This window comes from Dermacentor andersoni, chromosome 2 (assembly GCF_023375885.2).
Source record: "Dermacentor andersoni chromosome 2, qqDerAnde1_hic_scaffold, whole genome shotgun sequence".
In the NCBI taxonomy this organism is placed as follows: Eukaryota; Metazoa; Arthropoda; class Arachnida; order Ixodida; family Ixodidae; genus Dermacentor; species Dermacentor andersoni.
In genome coordinates this window covers 2,882,173-2,901,210 of record NC_092815.1, presented here as the reverse complement: position 1 = coordinate 2,901,210, position 19,038 = coordinate 2,882,173, and the positions used below count along the sequence as shown (strand labels likewise).

The 19,038-nt window shown below is 46.2% G+C and overlaps 1 protein-coding gene across 2 annotated transcripts in view; it reads left to right on the top strand.

Moving 5' to 3' along the window:
* The window catches only part of LOC126543059 (parathyroid hormone/parathyroid hormone-related peptide receptor-like), a 1,023,923-nt gene that overhangs the window by 122,746 nt on the left and 882,139 nt on the right, over window positions 1-19,038 (top strand). Inside the window, exon 1 of one of the 2 annotated variants that reach the window (XM_050190212.3) lies at window positions 12,597-13,740. The exons of the other annotated variant lie outside the window; for it this stretch is intronic. The gene's annotated coding sequence lies outside the window, so the exon portion shown is untranslated. Of the gene's footprint in view, window positions 1-12,596; window positions 13,741-19,038 lie in introns of those variants that run through there. 2 annotated transcript variants of the gene reach the window in all.

Below are 19,038 nucleotides of genomic sequence, written 5' to 3'. Positions count from 1 at the left end.
GCATTGCTGCCATTGGCTCTTTTCGAGCAGACGCTAGCGCCAAGGTCCCCTTCAGTTACGGCCGTAACAGCAGGGCGATGCAGAAGCAAAATGGCGGCGCACACGATTGTTTACGTTGTCATGGCAACAGGAACAGCAGCCGTGCGGCGCCACCTCTCCCAAAGGCTATTCTTGTCTTTTTGTTTTTATTATGCCGACCCGCTTCGCTCCCTTCCCCTTTCCCCCATGCCGTGCGCGCCGCTTACTTTTTTGTTTGTACTTGTACGCGGCGCGTCGTTTCTTTATATATATATATATATATTGGCGGCGAGCTCCAGCACTGGAAAAGCTGGCGCTACCGTCGGTGTGACGTGGCATGAGGGATCACGTGGACACAGCGGCCGCGTCGGCTGCATTGGAAGTGCCGAAGCGAGCTGAAAACGCAAGTTTAAAGTCCCACCTTCGCCACAGTTCTGAATAAGTGGTGAGGCTTTATCGCCATGGGTGTCAACCTGACATCTGAAACTACTATAATAGGTAGTGGCTGCCTTTGGAGGCGTGCACCATGGTAGGCTACTACTGCTCGGTGCCGCAGTGCCGGACGTACGCAACGGAGCTCGGTATCAAGCCTTATTCACACGTAGCCGCAGGGCAAGAAGCTGCGTGAATCTTGAGTAAAATTCTTGCTTGGGCTAGTTGGTTTATGCTTGAATTAGTAAAGGCAAGGCGCAGAAGACGAGGACTCAAGAAGAACAAACGACAGGACCGACGCCACTCACAACTAAGTTTATTTCCGCAACAAGCCTGCCTTATGTAGGTTAATCAAGCCGAGTCACACACGAAACTTTAGAAGTAAAATACAGCAATCTATCGACGACTCAGGAATCATGTCTGGCACAAAATATCAAATGAGCAAACAAGAACCACACGTGGAGCAGCATGGGAAGCAATTGATCGAGTATAGTCTTTTCCAAGCCAACGGGGACCAAAAACGAGACATAAAAAGTACCGTCTACGCTTCACTATCAAACTATCGACAACATAACAGACTTCATACGCCTAAGGCCCAGTCAGTGACAAAACCCTCACGACTACGGGAATAATGACCAACGAATAACACGGAAAAAACATGAATAAAGGCGTCTAAGGACAGCGTCTGCGTCAAAACTAAAATCTCTAATAGTTACTCACCTAAAAAATTTATAAAGCATGTGACCGCGCGAAAAATGAATCATGTGACAAACAATGAAATGGACAGAACAGTTGAACGATAAAGGGTCTAAAGAACAGTGTCTGCGTAAAAAAAAAAAAAAGGAAACGCAACAAAAGGTTAAGAGCCACTAGAAAATTGTCAACAAATTAAAAACTAGTTAAATAAAATGAAGACAGACTGAAACACCTAAATGAAATCACTCTAACATGAGGCCTAAATGAAACCTAAAAAAGTAGTCTCCTTGTCACTAAGCACAATGGACGACCTGCTGACGCATGTTTCCCTCTTTCTTGATGAAATAAGCTTCCACAATTTCCCGCTCGAACCTGTCTTTTCGAAACTTCAAAAATTTCACTAATTACTGAGGGCGGTAATTAGTGCAGTCTCTGCAATGCTCTGCAAGGAAACTCCCTTCATTGTTGCCCTGATTACGACAATGTTCCATTGCACGCTCATTGAAACATTTATCGCTTCATAATCACCTTTGTCATACAGCTGTATCGTTTTCTTGTACATTTCGCAGTTTGTTGGTCGAAAAGAAAAGCCGGCATGAATTACTTCGTGGTCGCTGATTTCATTGAGATAATGGATGTATGATAGGCTTTCGGGGTTGTATTAGATCTAAGATATTGGTTGTATTCTGTGAAACATGTGTTGCTTCAGAAACTAGCTGGGTCACGTTAAATTTGAGGCAGATATCGAGGAAGTTACTGGCTTCGGTTAGTCCTGTCGAAGAACCCAAATTGTCAGTGCGCCAGTCTATTTGCGGGAAGTTAAAATCACCGAATAGTAGTATGCGTGCATTTGGGTGAGCAGCAATAAGCTGACACATGGTTTGGTTAAGCTGGCTGCAAAATTCCGAAGTAGTGTGGGGAGGTCTGTAACAAACGCCTAGTAGTACGGTGTGTGGGCGTGATTGGATAGTCACCCATAATATTTCCAGCTGTGACTGAATATTGATGACGGCACAAGACAATCGCTCGTGGAATGCCATCAGTACACCACCACCACGCGTAGATGCACGGTCATTGCGGTACGCACGAAAGTTCGGTAGGTCCGATAGCACTTCAGTATCGCTCACGTCGTCAGTGAGCCACGTCTCGGTAAGTATTAGTAGATTACTGCTAGAGGACAACACAATGCTAGATATACGTTCACGGTTTTGGAGAAAACTGCGGATGTTAGTGTAAATTGCAGAAAGTGAAAGAGCATCGCTAGAGACAGCATATCCTCGGTTCTTCCTTTTTTTGCTGCTTCGTCTGCTATGATAATTATTTGATGCTGTTTGTGCTGTCGTCAAAGACGTAACGCTTTTGGTTGATATACAGAGTTTTGAAACCGACGGAAAATTACTTGTTCTTGCTTTTCGCAAAAGCAATCAGTTGTTTACGGGCATTTTGGACTGGGCGCGAGAAATCCTCACCGATGCCATAACTTGTCCCTTTATGCATCCGGCCACTTGACAATATTGCAGTTTTGGTGTTGTGTAATGCAAGCTTTACTATTATTGGCCGGCAGCGACCAGCTGAGGGACGGCCGAGGCGATGCCCACGCTCTATATCCCTTGGTTCCAAGGTTAACTGTAAATTATCCCGGCAAAGGTTTCCGACCAACTACTCTGTTTCTGCGAATGTTCCCGAGGAGGAGCGGTCGGGGATGCCCTAGAAGATTAGGTTATTCTGCCTCGAACGGTTCTCGGCGTCATCCATACGGGCTTCCAGCTCCGAAATTCGAGAGGCAGTGCGCTCTGTTCCAATGCGCATGATTTCAATTTCTTTCCGCAGTGGTACCAATGCCTGATAATGATTTTTAAGATCTGTTCAATTTCCCTATTGTTTTGTCAGTATTGCCGAATTGAGCTTTTAGGCCTCGTTTTTCTGCAATTACCTGCGCTTGGCCGTTCGTCAGGTTACGCAATTCAGCGAGAAGGGCTTCAGTAGAAGGGCCAGGGTAAGATTCAATATCTCCAGCTTGGAGTAGTAGCGAGCGCATTACATTAACACATTCAGTAACAATAGTCGCACAGTGCCATGGGCTCGGTAGCTGTACCAGGCAAGGATTGCTCGTTTTTTTTTTTTTGCAAACATAACGTAAGGTTCGCCAACCTGCATAGCCAGAGTGAACTGATTAGGGGTCCGTGCACTGGCACAGTCGCCAAGCCCACAGGATTGCGCCGAAGGTGCTTGTTCTTTTATGGCTGGTGGACTCGTTGCTGTCGACGATGATGCGGCAGCCCAAGCTTTGGAGAGTTCCGCTGTCCAGCGTGCCCCATGCGGCTTAGGCAGGAACTGCAGCCTGCCGACAGGTAGGAGCCGGGCAGTGGTTCCGTAGCTTCCACGATCGGTGAGTCCGCATTCAGATGTTGTTGGCGATGCCGCATGCGCAAGCGCAGGCAGCAGCAGGCGCACAACGCAGTAGACCATCTGCATAGCGAGAGTGAACTGATTAGTGGTCCGTGCACTGGCAAAGTCACCAAGCCCACAGGATTGCGCCGAAGGTGCTTGTTCTTTTATGGCTGGTGGACTCGTTGCTGTCGACGATGATGCGGCAGCCCAAGCTTTGGAGAGTTCCGCTGTCCAGCGTGCCCCATGCGGCTTAGGCAGGAACTGCAGCCTGCCGACAGGTAGGAGCCGGGCAGTGGGTCCGTAGCTTCCACGATCGGTGAGTCCGCATTCCGATGTTGTTGGCGATGCCGCATGCGCAAGCGCAGGCAGCAGCAGGCGCACAACGCAGTAGACCATCTGCATAGCGAGAGTGAACTGATTAGTGGTCCGTGCACTGGCAAAGTCACCAAGCCCACCTTGCAGCTATCGAGGACAACGAAACTACCCACGCCGGTCAACGCAAAGCAGCGCACGGTTCCCGATAACCGCAGATAACGAAACATGAAACGTCATGCAGCGGGCTAAGCTGGCGGCGGGCTGCCAGGCGCGCGCGGAGACAGTCGAAGGTGAGGTAGTTACGAAGTAGTGAGGAGGGAGGGACAGGATGGAGGAGTTGGTGGGGAAGGGCTCGGCCACTTGGATCGGCGCGCGGGCGCACGACAATCTACGAGGCCATGCAAGGGAAACGGATTTCAGGCTTCGCCCTCCTCATAGATAGCGCCAATTCACTCTGCCACCGAAGCCCGGGAGTTTCTCAGGCCGGTCTTCCTCACGGTTCGCGGCCACGTTTCACGACCGCGGAACAAGACCTACTAATTATTGCAACCGCCGTAAACAATCCTTCTTTAATAGCCCCGCACATCAAAAACGAGTTCGGGCTAAACATTGACGTTCAAGCGGTTCGACAGTACTTCCACGATGCGGGCCTTCACAGCAGGACAGCCGCAAGAAAGCCTTTGCTTTCGCATCGCCACAAAGCCAACCGTCTACAGTCCACACGATCGCACAAGGACTGGTCTGCGGAGGATTAGCACCAGGAGATATTCACAGATGAGAGCACATTTACCACAAAGGGGCACGAGAGACAGAAAGTTTCGTGCAAAGACAATCATGTACCCTAGAGTTCTTGAATTGCGATGTTCTCTGTAAATATGTGGTCCTGAATTCTTTCGCTTAGTCCTAGTGTGATAAGAGTAGAATCAAAATTTAACGAACATAACTCTACGACGAATGTCACATGAGGGTGGGACTACCGATCGTGTAAAGGACAGAATATATATTTCAGCGTTTTAAAGTCAGACATCTGTTCTGCAATAAGATTGGCTACCGTTTGATTGCTGCATGTCATAAATTAACGGCTCGAGGTGCATACTCAGCGAATGAATAAAAGCTTCGTTACAGTCACAGTGCAGTCCCTGTTCTAGTGCCAGGTGCCTACTTCGCTACAGTATACAAGAAAAATGTTTGGATACAGCAGGGTTTGGGCTAAACTATTATACCACTTTGTCGCGCGTAAACACAAACTTAAATTTCTTTTTTTAGTTTATGCGGCTTTGATCCCACCTGCTTCAAGCGAACAAGCCTCAGCGGGCGCTGCTCCGTGAATGTGTGGGGTGCCATCACAGCCGATTGCTTGGGAGGCTTGCAATGTGGGCTTGTTGGTAATGCATCTTCAAGGGGAGTACGGTAGCGCGGTTCAAAGACGGGACAAAAGAAGACACAAAGGGATACACACAGTGCTAACTTCCAACACTGTTTATTATCTAAAACCCGGTCGTACTTATACACTCAGACAACATGAGTCACAGCCACGTGAACAGATTAACAATCACAGCGATACATTTTGTGATATATTAAGCCATGCGCAAAAACTTCAGTTCTTTTTCAGAGAGAGCCAATGATGGTTTGCTGATACATGACTCCCCTAGGGCATCAATCTGCTCGGCTTCTATAATAAGTCTAGTGAGTTTGCACTTATTTCTACCGGTAATAATTGTTGATTCGAAGAGAGGGGAGAACTTATGTTGCTTACAATGAAGGGAGAGAAATCCATCTGTGACAAGCTTGTCGACTTTATTTTTGTGCTCGCGCAGTCTATCATTAATGCATATGCCCGACTGTCCGACGAAATACTATACAAAAGCTGGAGCTTTTGTTTCAGTTGTTCTTCATATCTTTCTTAGACCAATAAATTTGCTATGGTCTGGAATTCACGCTTCAGTTTTGTCAAGCACACAAACATCGCGACAGCATGAAAGCGTGCCAGATTTTACTTGCCGGGCATATTGGCAAGGAAATCTTATCATCTGCCAGTCATGTCTGGCACTCGGATCACACACGCTGTGCGATAGCGCCAGCCGGAACAAGATTCTAGTTCTACAGTGGCGCCGACTGAAAGCAGAGATTCGCCTAGCGACAGCCAAACCACATGAGAGTTGGACACGTATCCTCGCACTAGCGCTGAATGTGCCAAAAGCCACACTTTCCGCGGTTCGCGTTTCTTTCCATCACCATAGTACTGTCTGCGCTGTCATCATTACTGTGCCGTCACCTTTCCTCGTTGTCAAATAAAACAGAAACAGAACAGAAACGAAAATATCGCAGGATAGGGGGCGCACCATCGCACAGCGCGATCAAATCGGATGTGCCCGCCTGTAAATGCTGAGGACTGGACGGCGTGCACAATACCTTCAGTTAGGCTTCGGCCACGCGCTCTACTTTTCGCGTTTCTTTCCATCGCCATAGTACGCATTCGGTATATTTCACAGTGAGGGGTACTCCTCTCACATTTAAAGAGGTAGCGGACCTTTGAAATGTTTAGTGTCTCAAAAGAGAAAGTCTCAAAAGAGAAAGAGAAAGAGAAACAGAAAGACTGAGTCCAGTTTGCTACCCTACACGTGGCGAGAGCGATGGCGGAGTGAAAGAGAGAAAGAAGACACGAGCCTATATAACACTTTCACATGCACTAAGCTAGGTGTGGCATGTGTACAGTCGGGCAGTCAAATCTGTTGCCTTCACGTACGCGCTCGGATGGCTTTATGGATTGATGAACTGTGAGGCCAGGCGCCCAAGATCTTTGCTTCTCTAAATGGCCTATCGCCCAGTCTATTCAAGGCATACTGGACAGTCTGACGTTGCTTATCGAAGTGAGAACAGTGGCACAGAAGATGGTTAATGGTCTGTTCACAGTTGCACTTAGCGCACATCGGGGAGTCCGCCATTCCAGTCCGATAGTTGCGCAAGTTCGTGAATGCTATTTAGTAAAGCAATGAAGGGGGCTAGTTGGTGAACGTTCATGGTTATATTGCGCTCAGTTTTACAAACACGATATTAAGGAAGGACAGGACGTGGACGTCCGTCCACGTCCTGTCCTTCCTTAATATCGTGTTTGTAAAACTGAGCGCAATATAACCATGATCGTGAATGCTAGCTACTCCTACCCACAGCCGAGACAGCAGTGTCGCGTCATGTCATTGAAGGTTTGACGGTAATTTCAGTTTCAGTGATGGTTCGAGGCTGTACAATCGACGGTTAGAGTTCTGCGCTGCATGCCACTAACTCGACGTGATGGTACGCGCGAGACTGCGAAGCACCCTTGCAGCGTCTACTCTGCATTGCATTGTATGCATTGCGCTAGATCGTGCTCTGTCAGCGAACACTAGGGCTGAATTTGAGAAATGTATTGTTGTATAGAAAAGAGCCGTTCTGATAAATTTTGTCCTATGATGAATTTCTTCCAACAAGAACAGCCCAAAAGGCAGTTTTATGCTTGTTAATTTGTTAATGCCTGTATATTTGAGGTAAAATTTCTCTAATAATTCTACCTCCTCCATGGCAGCCATTGTAATGCCTTTTCGCACAGTGGGTAACAGCTATGTAATAACGAACAAGCAACTCAGTCAGCACGCAAAGGAGTTCACTATATGTACGTCCATTGGAGCCCTTCTAAATAATAGCTTACGCTCCGATGCCATTATCAGTGGTGCCACTTCTCCTCACGCATGTGCCAACAAAAGCATCGCGAAATAATAAAGTGTTCTACGTGTTTTTTTTTGCCAGTACCTAAATGTGTTAGTGCCAACAATCCTAGGTTTGTTTACACGAGCTTGTTTACTTGTTCCCGACGGCCGTGGTATTGCAACAAAACACGTAAAGAATGGCGCTCTTCAAATCCGGGCCTCACTTTCCGCATTAGAAGGGACAGGCCGCGACGACCGGGCTCCTTTGGTCTGGGCCGATCCGCCTTTTCATAAACATCCTAAGCAGCTTACGATGAGGTTATCCTCAACATTGGGCAATGTCGTCTAATGCAGCGGCTTGTGAGGTCGTTATACACGGCGTCCAGCTAACTTTAGCCAGAGCTTAAAAATATGCGAATACCTCGTAGCTGGACGGAACCATGGTAATGCTGTTTGCCGTCGCTTGGAGATACTCGGTATACTTCTTATAATTAGTCTTAATTATTTAATACACTGCTCGAGTATTATAATTAGATGAAAAGCGTTAGTGAGAAAATTGTAAAACGAGAATTGCAGTGAGAATTTAGAGACATAAGAACTCTCGATACAGCTTTCTGCTGCGCAATACGTGGTACATAAAGGTGTTTTTCCGAGCGTCAAAGAAGCTGCAAATGCACGCAATATTGCCGTGCGACTGGCAGCGCTATGCGCTTTGCGTTTACTCGCGGGCTTCTTTCACGCTTTGAAAAAATATTTTATGTAGCACATATTAAGCAACAGAAAGCTGTATCTGGAGTTTTTCGTGTCGTTCTGCAATTTTCTTATTGACACGTTTCATCTAACTATAATACTTGAGAAGTTTATTAATTAATGATGACTAATAATGTATATAGTTAGAATGAAAAAAATTATCTGAGTATCTCCAAGCGACAGCAAGCATTATTATCTTGGTTCTGTCCACCTACGTGGCATTGGCATATTTTGAAACCCTGGCTAAATTTAACTGGGACACCCTGTACAATTGACCGCACTGAAATATGCCACTTCATTGTGAATAAAATTTTGGCAGAACCCTCGTAAATGTTGGAATATTTTCCCATAAGGTGAAAACTCACATATCAAGATTTTCCACATTATACGATCTAACAGATGCAGCATAGATAACTTCAAATCTGCTTTGTCGAGAGTGATTTGTAAACTTCGTGGTTAAATTTTTTTATCTTACCAGATTGTGGAAACATCTGTACAGCGATCCAGGCCTTAAATCAAAATAATCACAAGTTTTCTGCAAAGGATAACTACAATTCACCTTTCTCCGTCAAATGCAATAAACTTAACATGGTCCGGAAGTTCTCTCATAAAATCATTTTGTGCGTTTTAAGTGTATTTGAATAATAAAGGGGTCATTGCGCTTTGTGAAGGCGGATGACCAGCGAAGCTGTGTATGTGGACGCGTTAATGGCGAACTGTAGATTACCGTGCGTCCAATGCGGTATGCACATAAATGGAAGAATAGGCGCTACTCGTCGCTCCTCCACGGTGTTGATTGAGCCTCGGAAGATGATGAGGCATCGGGAGGTATACATAACCATGCGTTATTGCAAAGCGTGGCACGACACTTTTTACTAGCGAATCCCGGCACGTAGAACAGACACGCACCTCACCGCACTCCGAAGGCACACACTGCTTCACCGCAGCCAAGGCGATCGTGCATTGGTCCACGTCCCGCAGTGCAGTAATGGTTGTGAGCTCACTCGAAAACCACAAGCAGCCGCACATAAGACAGGCCACACAAAATTGGTTCCCCACAAACGCCTTCTGAAACCCGGCCGTTGCTCCGGTGGAAGGTTCTGCGTTGGCGGGATCGGGGCCACATGCACGGTTCGGATTTCTTTCCGCCTCGCGGTACTGGAGGGCGGCACGCTTACCGCCGCGGGGGAGCGAAAGCGCACCTGCTCGGAACGCCGACAAAGAGGGCGGTGCGAACGTAGACATGGCCGACGCGCGTAGTATGCCTTCTTATGAGCTTGATATCTGATACGGGTTGTATTTGGACTTAAGATATTAAAATTATTTTTTTTTTGCAAGTTAGTGGAGTGCATAAAGCCTGCTTCACACCCGCCTTGGTTGCTTAGTGGCTCTGGTGTTTGACTGCTAAGTACAAGGCCAGATGTGAAGACACCCGCGTACTTAGATTTACGTGCACGGTAAGGAACCCCTAGTGGTCAAAATTATTGCGGAGTACCACGCTAGGCGTGCCTCATAATGCAATCGTTGTTTTAGCGCATCAAATTCAATAATTCATTTTTTTAAAGCCTGTATTGCACAATTTTCGTAATCGGCCCACGTATGGGGAGAAATTCTCGATCTACACGGCTAGATAGAACGACGCAATTTTCTTTTTCAGAGCATAAACGTATACAACTTCGCTCTTAAATCTGGCGGGGTCCTGACTTAAAACTACCTCTTGAATTCCTTTAGCAGCCTTCGTATCTTGGGCGCATTATCTTCATTCCATACTGTGCATGCAATATTGGTATAGTCAAGCGCTCAGGATTTTAAACTTATGAGGGCAGTCTAGTTTCTTTAATGTGATGTAGAGATAAAACGTTATAGACGATTTTGCTTGCGTTTCTTCTAATGCAGAGCGCTGATACCTAGAAAAAATAAGCGCGCACTTTATTGCTGCAGAGCTCGCAAAGCAGAAGAGCTGAATAAAAGTCAGTAGACACGTTTCACATACCATGAATATATATATATATATATATATATATATATATTCCCAGGGTTATTTCTAGCAGTAAAACATAGATACCCCAGAAAGTGGATGGCAAAACGGCGCCGCGGTAACTCAATTGGTACGAGCATCGGACGAATAATGCAAAGACGTGGGATCGTTCCCCACCTGGCGCAAGTTGTTTTAAGGCGAAAGCCTTAAATGGTTCGTTGCAATGGCCCAAACCCAAAAAAAGCGGCATCTAGTCGAGTGGATAAAAAAATATCCTCATCAAGTCGAGTGGTTTAAAAAATGTTGACGAGTGGCACACAAAATATCAAGTATCATCGTCAGCAGTGGCCCACACCAGAAAAAATAACAATCTGGAATGGCTCATACTCCCGTAAGCAAGGAAAGACCCAGTGGCTGAATGCGAAAAAAGAAAGGAAAAAAAAGAACGAATGAAAGAAGGAAAGAAAGAAAGAAAGAAAGAAAGAAAGAACGAAACAAAGAAAGAAAGAAAGAAACAAAAAGACGGGAAGAAAGACATAACGTTTAGATAGTGCATTAGGTGCTCGCATCATTGAGGAAATCGACCTACAGCGCAATGGGTTTACTTCACACTGCAGCTCGTCATGTGTTGCAAGGAGCCTGACCCCTCTGATCGGACAAATTAATGCATTATCACGTGTGCAGCAGGCTTTCGGCTTCACCTGTTACAGGAATGTAACATGCTGCCGATTGTTGTTTTGTTCATCCTCCTCTTCAGCTCCTTATGACATGAGTAACAAAATTCGGGCCCTCGGTGTCCTTTGTTCTCGTTCACACACACACACACATATATATATATATATATATATATATATATATATATATATACATACATATGCTCGCTTAGTAACTCAGGGGACCAAATGCAATGCATGCTTACTGACCTGAATTGGCAAAGCAGAAGTGTGGGTCTAAAAATTAATCTGCAGAAAACTAAAGTAATGTTTAACAGTCTCGGAAGAGAACAGCAGTTTACGATCGGTAGCGAGGCACTGGAAGTGGTAAGGGAGTACATCTACTTAGGGCAGGTAGTGACTGCGGATCCGCATCATGAGACTGAAATAATCAGAAGAATAAGAATGGGTTGGGGTGCGTTTGGCAGGCATTCTCAGATCATGAACAGCAGGTTGCCATTATCCCTCAAGAGAAAAGTGTATAACAGCTGTGTCTTACCAGTGCTGACGTACGGGGCAGAAACCTGGAGGCTTACGAAAAGGGTTCTACTTAAATTGAGGACGACGCAACGAGCTATGGAAAGAAGAATGATTGGTGTAACGTTAAGGGATAAGAAAAGAGGAGATTGGGTGAGGGAACAAACGCGAGTTAATGACATCTTAGTTGAAATCAAGAAAAAGAAATGGGCATGGGTAGGACATGTAATGAGGAGGGAAGATAACCAATGGTCATTAAGGGTTACAGACTGGATTCCAAGGGAACGGAATCGTAGGGGCAGAAAGTTAGGTGGGCGGATGAGATAAAGAAGTTTGCAGGGACAACATGGCCATAATTAGTACATGACCGGGGTAGTTGGAGAAGTATCGGAGAGGCCTTTGCCCTGCAGTGGGCGTAACCAGGCTGATGTTATATATACATACAGATATATATATATATATTTATATATATATATATATATATATATATATATGGGTGTATGTATGTAGCGTTTATAAATATTGGTTGCGGAACCCGGAGAGCGCGAGGAGGTGGGTAGCACGTAGTTCATCCTATTAAGCAAATAAAAGAAGTCTACATGAAAAGTTACGTTGCATAAGGCGCATAGCTGTGGGAAAGCTCCGCTCACTAACCGCGAAAGATTTCCTGCAGGAAAGTCGGCACATCATCTTATAATCAAATTGCACACATAAGCAATTGCTTGATCGGACCAGTTGGTGTGTGGAGGAATTTCTTAAAGCGGTGTTTCATTTGCGCAATACACGTTGCTGGGCTAACACCAAAACACGTTGTGGGGCTAGTTGGTGCATAGCTTTCAATAGGTGAAGCGCCTTAGTGACGACACGCAATAAGGCACACAAGAAGCGCCTTGTCCTGTCTGTATTGCTTCTTGTGTGCCGTCACTATTGGCGCTTCACCTATTGAAAGTGGGCTAACACGAGAATTTGCCAGAATCCAGCAGTAGACGATGACTCTTGCCACCCGCCTGTTGAAGGCGCGCTGCGCGCACAGCAGCCCGTCACGCGGCGGCGATCGCATTGGCGCGCTATGACCGAGCCGCGACAGCAGCGACCCCCCGCCGCCGTTCTCCGGCGCGCGCGTGCTCGTCGCAGAACCGAACCGGCCGTCGCTGCTGCCGGGCGATCGCCGATGCCGTGAGCGCCGCCGCTCGTTCCCGCCTTGCGAAGCCCGGACTCGCCACGCGCCGATCCGCGCCTCGGCGATCTTCTTGCGTTCGGCGGTTTTGTGTGGCCTGCCACCGAGTTCTTCTCATTGACTCTGGCTGCGGACCATTTGCACGGACCTGTTATCAACAACAATCGGCAGTCGGGCCGGAAGATGCGAGCCCCGTTCCACATCCGGTACCAACGTCCTCCACTTATGAAACGAAAAATGGCGCCATCTGCACAGGTTTCATAGAAACATACATTGCAGTGCCGTAAGAAAGAAAAACTTAAGGCCTTCGTGTAGCTCTAGAGTTGTGTCGGCCACTAAATGTTTGCCTAGTGCCATAAGCGAGTGACGAAGCGACGTTATTATTTTTTTTTTTTTTGCAATAAGCAGGAATACGCTGGCCCGTACCTCTTTTTCTACAGACTATGGCCGCCAATTGTAAAATATATGACGCCGAAGCAGACACGTCATGAAAAGAGTCGCGGTCGCCACCCGTCACCACAGGAGAGCGGCGTGCATCATTCGGAACAAGCGAGACAGGAAAGAAGAAAACGGTGTTATCCAACGGAACTGACTCACGAACGTGACGGTATACATGTAAGTCTCGGCTACGCACCGGCTTGCAACAAAGCAATGCTGCCTTAGACTCGCTGCAACATAAAAGCCACCCCAAACTATGAAAAGTGTCACTGTGCGGAATGTGAAGCCCTCGTAAGACCAGTCGCCTGTATCGGTATCTTGTGCTGTTAAGGAAAGAATTCGCTAACTGGTCGCACACCAAAGGGCCCATTTCAATACAGTAATACCACTGACGTTCTCCCCCAATATATAGTGCCGAGGCTACTTACTGAGTCGGAGAATGGTCCGAGTTTTCTCGTAGCTGCGCTTGCTGTCTCGGTGCGCCAATAGGGGGCCGATCCAGTAAGCTTTAGACTCCCTGCGTGAAGCACAACTTCAAACAACGGACACCCAACGACGCTTTTAGCTTGTGAGCGGATCCTACAAGTCTGGACCTTCTTCTTGGAGAGAAAGCCTCCCGCACGAGCTTCGCCATTGTCAAGATAACGCAAAGCCTTCTCATTTGGGACTGAGGTGAGTGACGGCGTAGTCCTTTATTTCGTTGGTCAGTTTTCTCGTGTATACGTGAAATTAATGGATGTCAGCGTATTGTTTTTAATCCGAGACACACGCACTGTACAACTTTCAAGAGTACCTTGCACTAGATAAACATGGGACCAGACTATGGCCTTTTCTCACTTATGAAGAGAACATGACGATGACGCCGTTGCAAGCTAGTGATACTGGATCGAATTGCACAAAGGACCTTCGCGCTTTTTTAACAAACCAATTCTCGAAAAAGCAAGAAAGTTTGCTTATCGGTCACGTCAACAAGACTGCATTTTGCTATTTCTACTCTCAACTTTTCAGGTGCCTTTGCTTCGAGTTCATACGTATACAAGCACCTTTGTTCATTTTTCTTGCTCTTTTAAACTTCAGCTCAATCACCTTTCTGAATGTGTTTTTCGAAGGAGATGAGAACATTTCTACTCGTTTGACTTACTAAGTTATTGAAGTAACCTTATTTTCACCATTCTTGTCCAAGTTGTCCACGAATACCTTTTTTAAACTGTAGCATCAATAATGAAGCCGTGTCGTGCGTTTCACTGAGCTACACGTGAAACCGCCGAACGTTTCTCCGACGCACTCTGTATGTGACAATACCTTTCTCGAAACGACAGTCACTCAGTTCGCTCAGGGCCCGTTGCCTGTTTAAGGGGCAAATCACAAACTGACCTGAAGAGGAACTACATCGTATACTAGAGCTTCGCTGGGAGAGTAAGAACTTTGCTTTCGAACTTATAAGAGCTCCCTGACTTCCCGAAGCAAATTTTCATCGGAAATAAATAACGTCTCGTCGCTCATTCGATGAGGTTGAGGCCATAACCTAAAGCTCGAGAACGAACTTGAAAATCGCATTATTGGCTGTCTTGGAAAGTTCTGTCTCACATATCTAATTTCCCACCTTGCATACATGCAAACACGTAGCTAGACATTTTCGATGGCTGATTGCCACGTATAAATTAATATATACATTTGTTCTACCCTGTGCCAGTATAAAATGTGTTAACGGGATACCTACCTACTGCGCGGACCGGTTATTACTGTGTCGTGCCCATCCCTACATTGTGTGCGTGCGTGTGTGTGCGTGTGCGTAAACAGCAAGGAGATCTTTATTTTCGATAACACTTTCTTCTTGAAGCCAGATAGCTGCTATGAGTTCGAAAGCAAAGCTCAGTGATCCTACTGTCTAAACTCAGCGCTATTTTTCCTCTTAAGGGCCCGGCTGGTGGCTTTAAAAACTTCAGCAGTCTGGATCAATTCAACCATCGCTTTTCGTCAAAGCTTCCCCTTGAAGCTAAATAACAGAAAGTAAATGTGTTTTTGTAAATTAAAATGTGCAAATGGGAAAGGCGTCTTGCATAAATGCGCCATGTAATATAATATCCAACAAACATTATTGTTTTACGTATCGAGAGTAGCCAAATACTGGGCATTCGCAAGGCTGCGCTCAGAATTCGAAATTTTTATAGCCGGACTATGCAAGTAATTTGTTCTTATGCGTTGTGCATAAAAAAGTGTTCTTAATTTTAGATAAAAATCTTAATTCACATGTTAACACCTTGCATACTCGTTGGAAGCCCAGCACTAGGTTTAGTAAAAAAATTCCTACTGCTTTTTGGCACTAAAGTAACAAAATATTCAAAGCGATAGAACGAAATATTGTAGGCGTAGCATTAACATACTTTCAGAGAGTCTTTCAAAATATTATAAAGATTATTTTACATTGTAAGTCATGTGCACGTGTCTGCTAATATGTTGGAGCTTGGTATATGTAGTCCATCTCCTGGATAGATTTCCCAATTTACAAGTGACAGAAAAATATATACAATCTATTCAAGGACAAAGTAATCATGACATCGTCCCGCAGGGCAGCTTACATAGTCCGCTTCCCTGAAATTGTGCAATGGTGGCTTTACTGCAAAAAAGTACTGTCTTGCTTACAGAGCTCATTGTACACGGTTGAAGTCAGCATCAGATCCGTTTCAGTCGACATTCCAAGAAGGTATTCCTGTCATTGACAACTTCCTAAAAGAAAGGGGTATGGTTCTATATCATGCTGAAGATGTTTTGCCTTTCACTGGGGGGCTCGTGAAACATTTTCATTTTTAAGGGCGAAGAATCATAATTATGAAGCGACAGAAATTGCTTGGCGTTATTCAAGACCGACGGCTATCAGAAGTTTACGCCTCAGTGCAATTGAACAACCAGTCAACTTTGTTATGAAAGAGCTTCGCCGACTAGCCGGAAGATGGGAGGGAGGGGGGCGCACTTTTATAATGCACTAATTAAGCAAGAAATAGTGTATTCGGCACTTATTTGTCACGACCTACCGCAAACGTCTGAGCAGCGACTCCAGCGTCAACTGGCGATAGGCCTTACGGGGGGTGTCTCGGCGTTCCACGAGCAACCTCGAGTCCTCTTGTTATTGCTGAGAAACGTCATCGAAATGTCCAGTAATAACAACGGCGGAAACTTGTTTGCACACTTACCACATTTTTACGCAGCATCAGAAACAAACACTAAGCCACGCCCTTAAGAAAAGGGACAATGCTTAGATATTTTGTTTGGAGACGACGACGATGTTATTCTTGTTGAGACCACGGTTCCTTCGCGCTGCAGTATTTTCGCTTTTTTTCCCGTGTTTTACTCGGGGACAACGCTTCCATTGCCACGGCAATGGAAGTGGAGTCGGCAGAACGCCGACGCTACGTGACTACTTCTGTAGGAACCGGCCCGAGGTAGATAAACTGCCCTCCAAGTCAAGCTGACAGCAAGAATAGTGTGTTGTACTACCACTCAAGCGATGACGCCTCAGGTGAAGAATGCTTCGAGAGAGTGGTACACCTGAATGCCAAGAGAAGAAACATCAGCGGATGGTCACCGTCAAGTAAGCCAACCGTCATGCCACAGCGATGGCCATCGGCGCACATGATTCTTTTTGTGCCGGGCACACCTGCCAACAACCTCAACCACCTTATTCGACAAGCGATTTTCTTTTCTCTGGAGGCTCTTGTCCCCGGCAAAATCAAGGATAACAGAATCAATAATGAAAAGAACGTCCTGTCTATTGATGTCCACGACTGAAGCGCAATCAATGTTTTGATGGCAGTAAAGCTCCTGGGCAACATCTATGTCCACTACCTCATTCCGCAGGACAACGAAACCACGGCTGGTGTATATTATATGGACGCATCGATTAGCCACAGTGACCTACCAATTTTAATCAAACCTGCGACAGATGGTGGATCCTTACTGCAAGCTAGGCGCCTTGGCAATTCAACCTGTATGAGGATCGTCTTAAAAGGTGACTGCTTCCTATCACAGGTAAAGGTTGGCCACTTTCGGCATGTTGTACGGCCTTTCGTACCCAAATCACTTCAGTGGAGAAGGTGCCAAAGAATTGGGCACGTCAGTGCTGTCTGCCGAAATTCAACGATATGACTACGGTGTTCCGAGCAACACGACACTGACACTTGCCCTGCAACAAAGCTCAAGTGCCTAAATTGTCAAGGCTCGCACGCTGCATCTTCAAAAACTGTCTGCGCCTAAAGAAAGAGCAGAAAATCTTGAGAAATATGGCTAGACACGGATCATCACACAGAGATGCTTCTGCTACGATAAGGCGACATCGCTCCCGGAAACGAAGGTCTACGAAATCCTCTTCTGGTTCAAAGAAGATGCCTCGACCGACAACGCTGCCTCCTGTTCCATCTGTCTCCAATACGAGCACGAATGTCAGCGAAAAAAGCACCCATGCTATTCATGCTTCATCAAGTGAGGTATGGCCAGCACTGCCGAAGACATGCCACGCACCAAAGTCACAGCACATGCCTCGCCACCTAAAGTGTAATGGCGCTGCAGTTTGCTAAGCTAAAGTCACTCACGAATGTCATGCGTCTACTACTGACTAACATGGACACTCCGGCTGCTCGTAGCGCACTGCAAGTACTGCATGCGCTGACTGCAGTGTGTGAAAACTTCGCATAGCATCATGGGCAGCCCCTCGCTGCCCTTCCACGAGGAAGTTAAGAAAACATCTCTATTTCAGTGGAATGTCCGCGGCCTCGAATCTTGAATTTCAGATTTTATACACATTGTCTTCGAAAACCGTTTTCTCATCCTCGTAATTTGCGAACCAAACGTACAGAATATCATACGCACTTTGGCTATGAGCCCTTCATCTCCTCTACCTGTTGAGATGTGAGCAAGGTCATTCTTCATTGTATATATTAGATGCGATCGTACATATATGTTGCACCCAGTACCACCTCACCACGACAACCAGTACGTTTGTTTAATTGCAAAAATCAAAAAGCTTACGATCACTCTCGTCGCTGTCTACATTGCTCCTTCAAGTTGCTTCGACTCTAAACGACTGCGACACCCGGCCCTACGATTCTCACCGGATATATTAATGCTCACCATCCGCTTTGGGGGAGTTTGAAGACGGACTTCAGGGGAAGGAGACTAGCATCCTTTGCCACACAGCACGACCTTTACTGCCTCAGCGATTGTGGTACGGAATATTTACGAGCGCTTACATACAGCAGCTGCCTAGACTTTACCCTCGTTTCTCGGCGCCTTGAAACAAACGCGCAATGGTTCCCAGACATCGAATCACATGGAAGCGACCACATTCCCACGTACCAGAAGATCAAGGGACTATTTAAATACTTCTCCATGAATCTCCGGCAAATTGACTGGTCGGCGTTTCGGTCAGACATGGAGAAAGTATGTCAGAAAGGGAACCATTTTAGTCTAGGCCACGAAATTCAAAAAGCCATGCAAGACGCTACGCGCGGTTTTCAGCCTTTCCCGAAATATGAAGAATTTGAAACCGAACTGCAGCGACTACGAGCGATTCGCCTGCGGGCTGAAAGAAGATGCAGAACTAAATCCATCTGCGATCTCACAGAGACAAGGCGCATGCGAAAGATTCAATGCCGCATTGATGCACTGCAATCCCAAAGATGGAAATGATTCTGTGAGTCGTTGGTTCTACGTCAGCGCTTATCTCAGATATGGAGAACCGTGCGTTGACTTCGCGTATCACTGCAACAGCTTGTTCCTTTCAAATCTCTCGCTTTGCGCCAAGATTGCAGAGAAATTGACATTGCTCAAAAATTTTGCTCGAGACTTGCTAGTTTGCAGCCCCAACGCACACTTACACAATGTGTCATTCGTGTGCCTCGGGACTCCCGCATGGATGTAATGTTTTCGGTGGAGGAGCTTGAAGCGGCACTGGCGAGTTGCAGGCGCTCTTCGTCA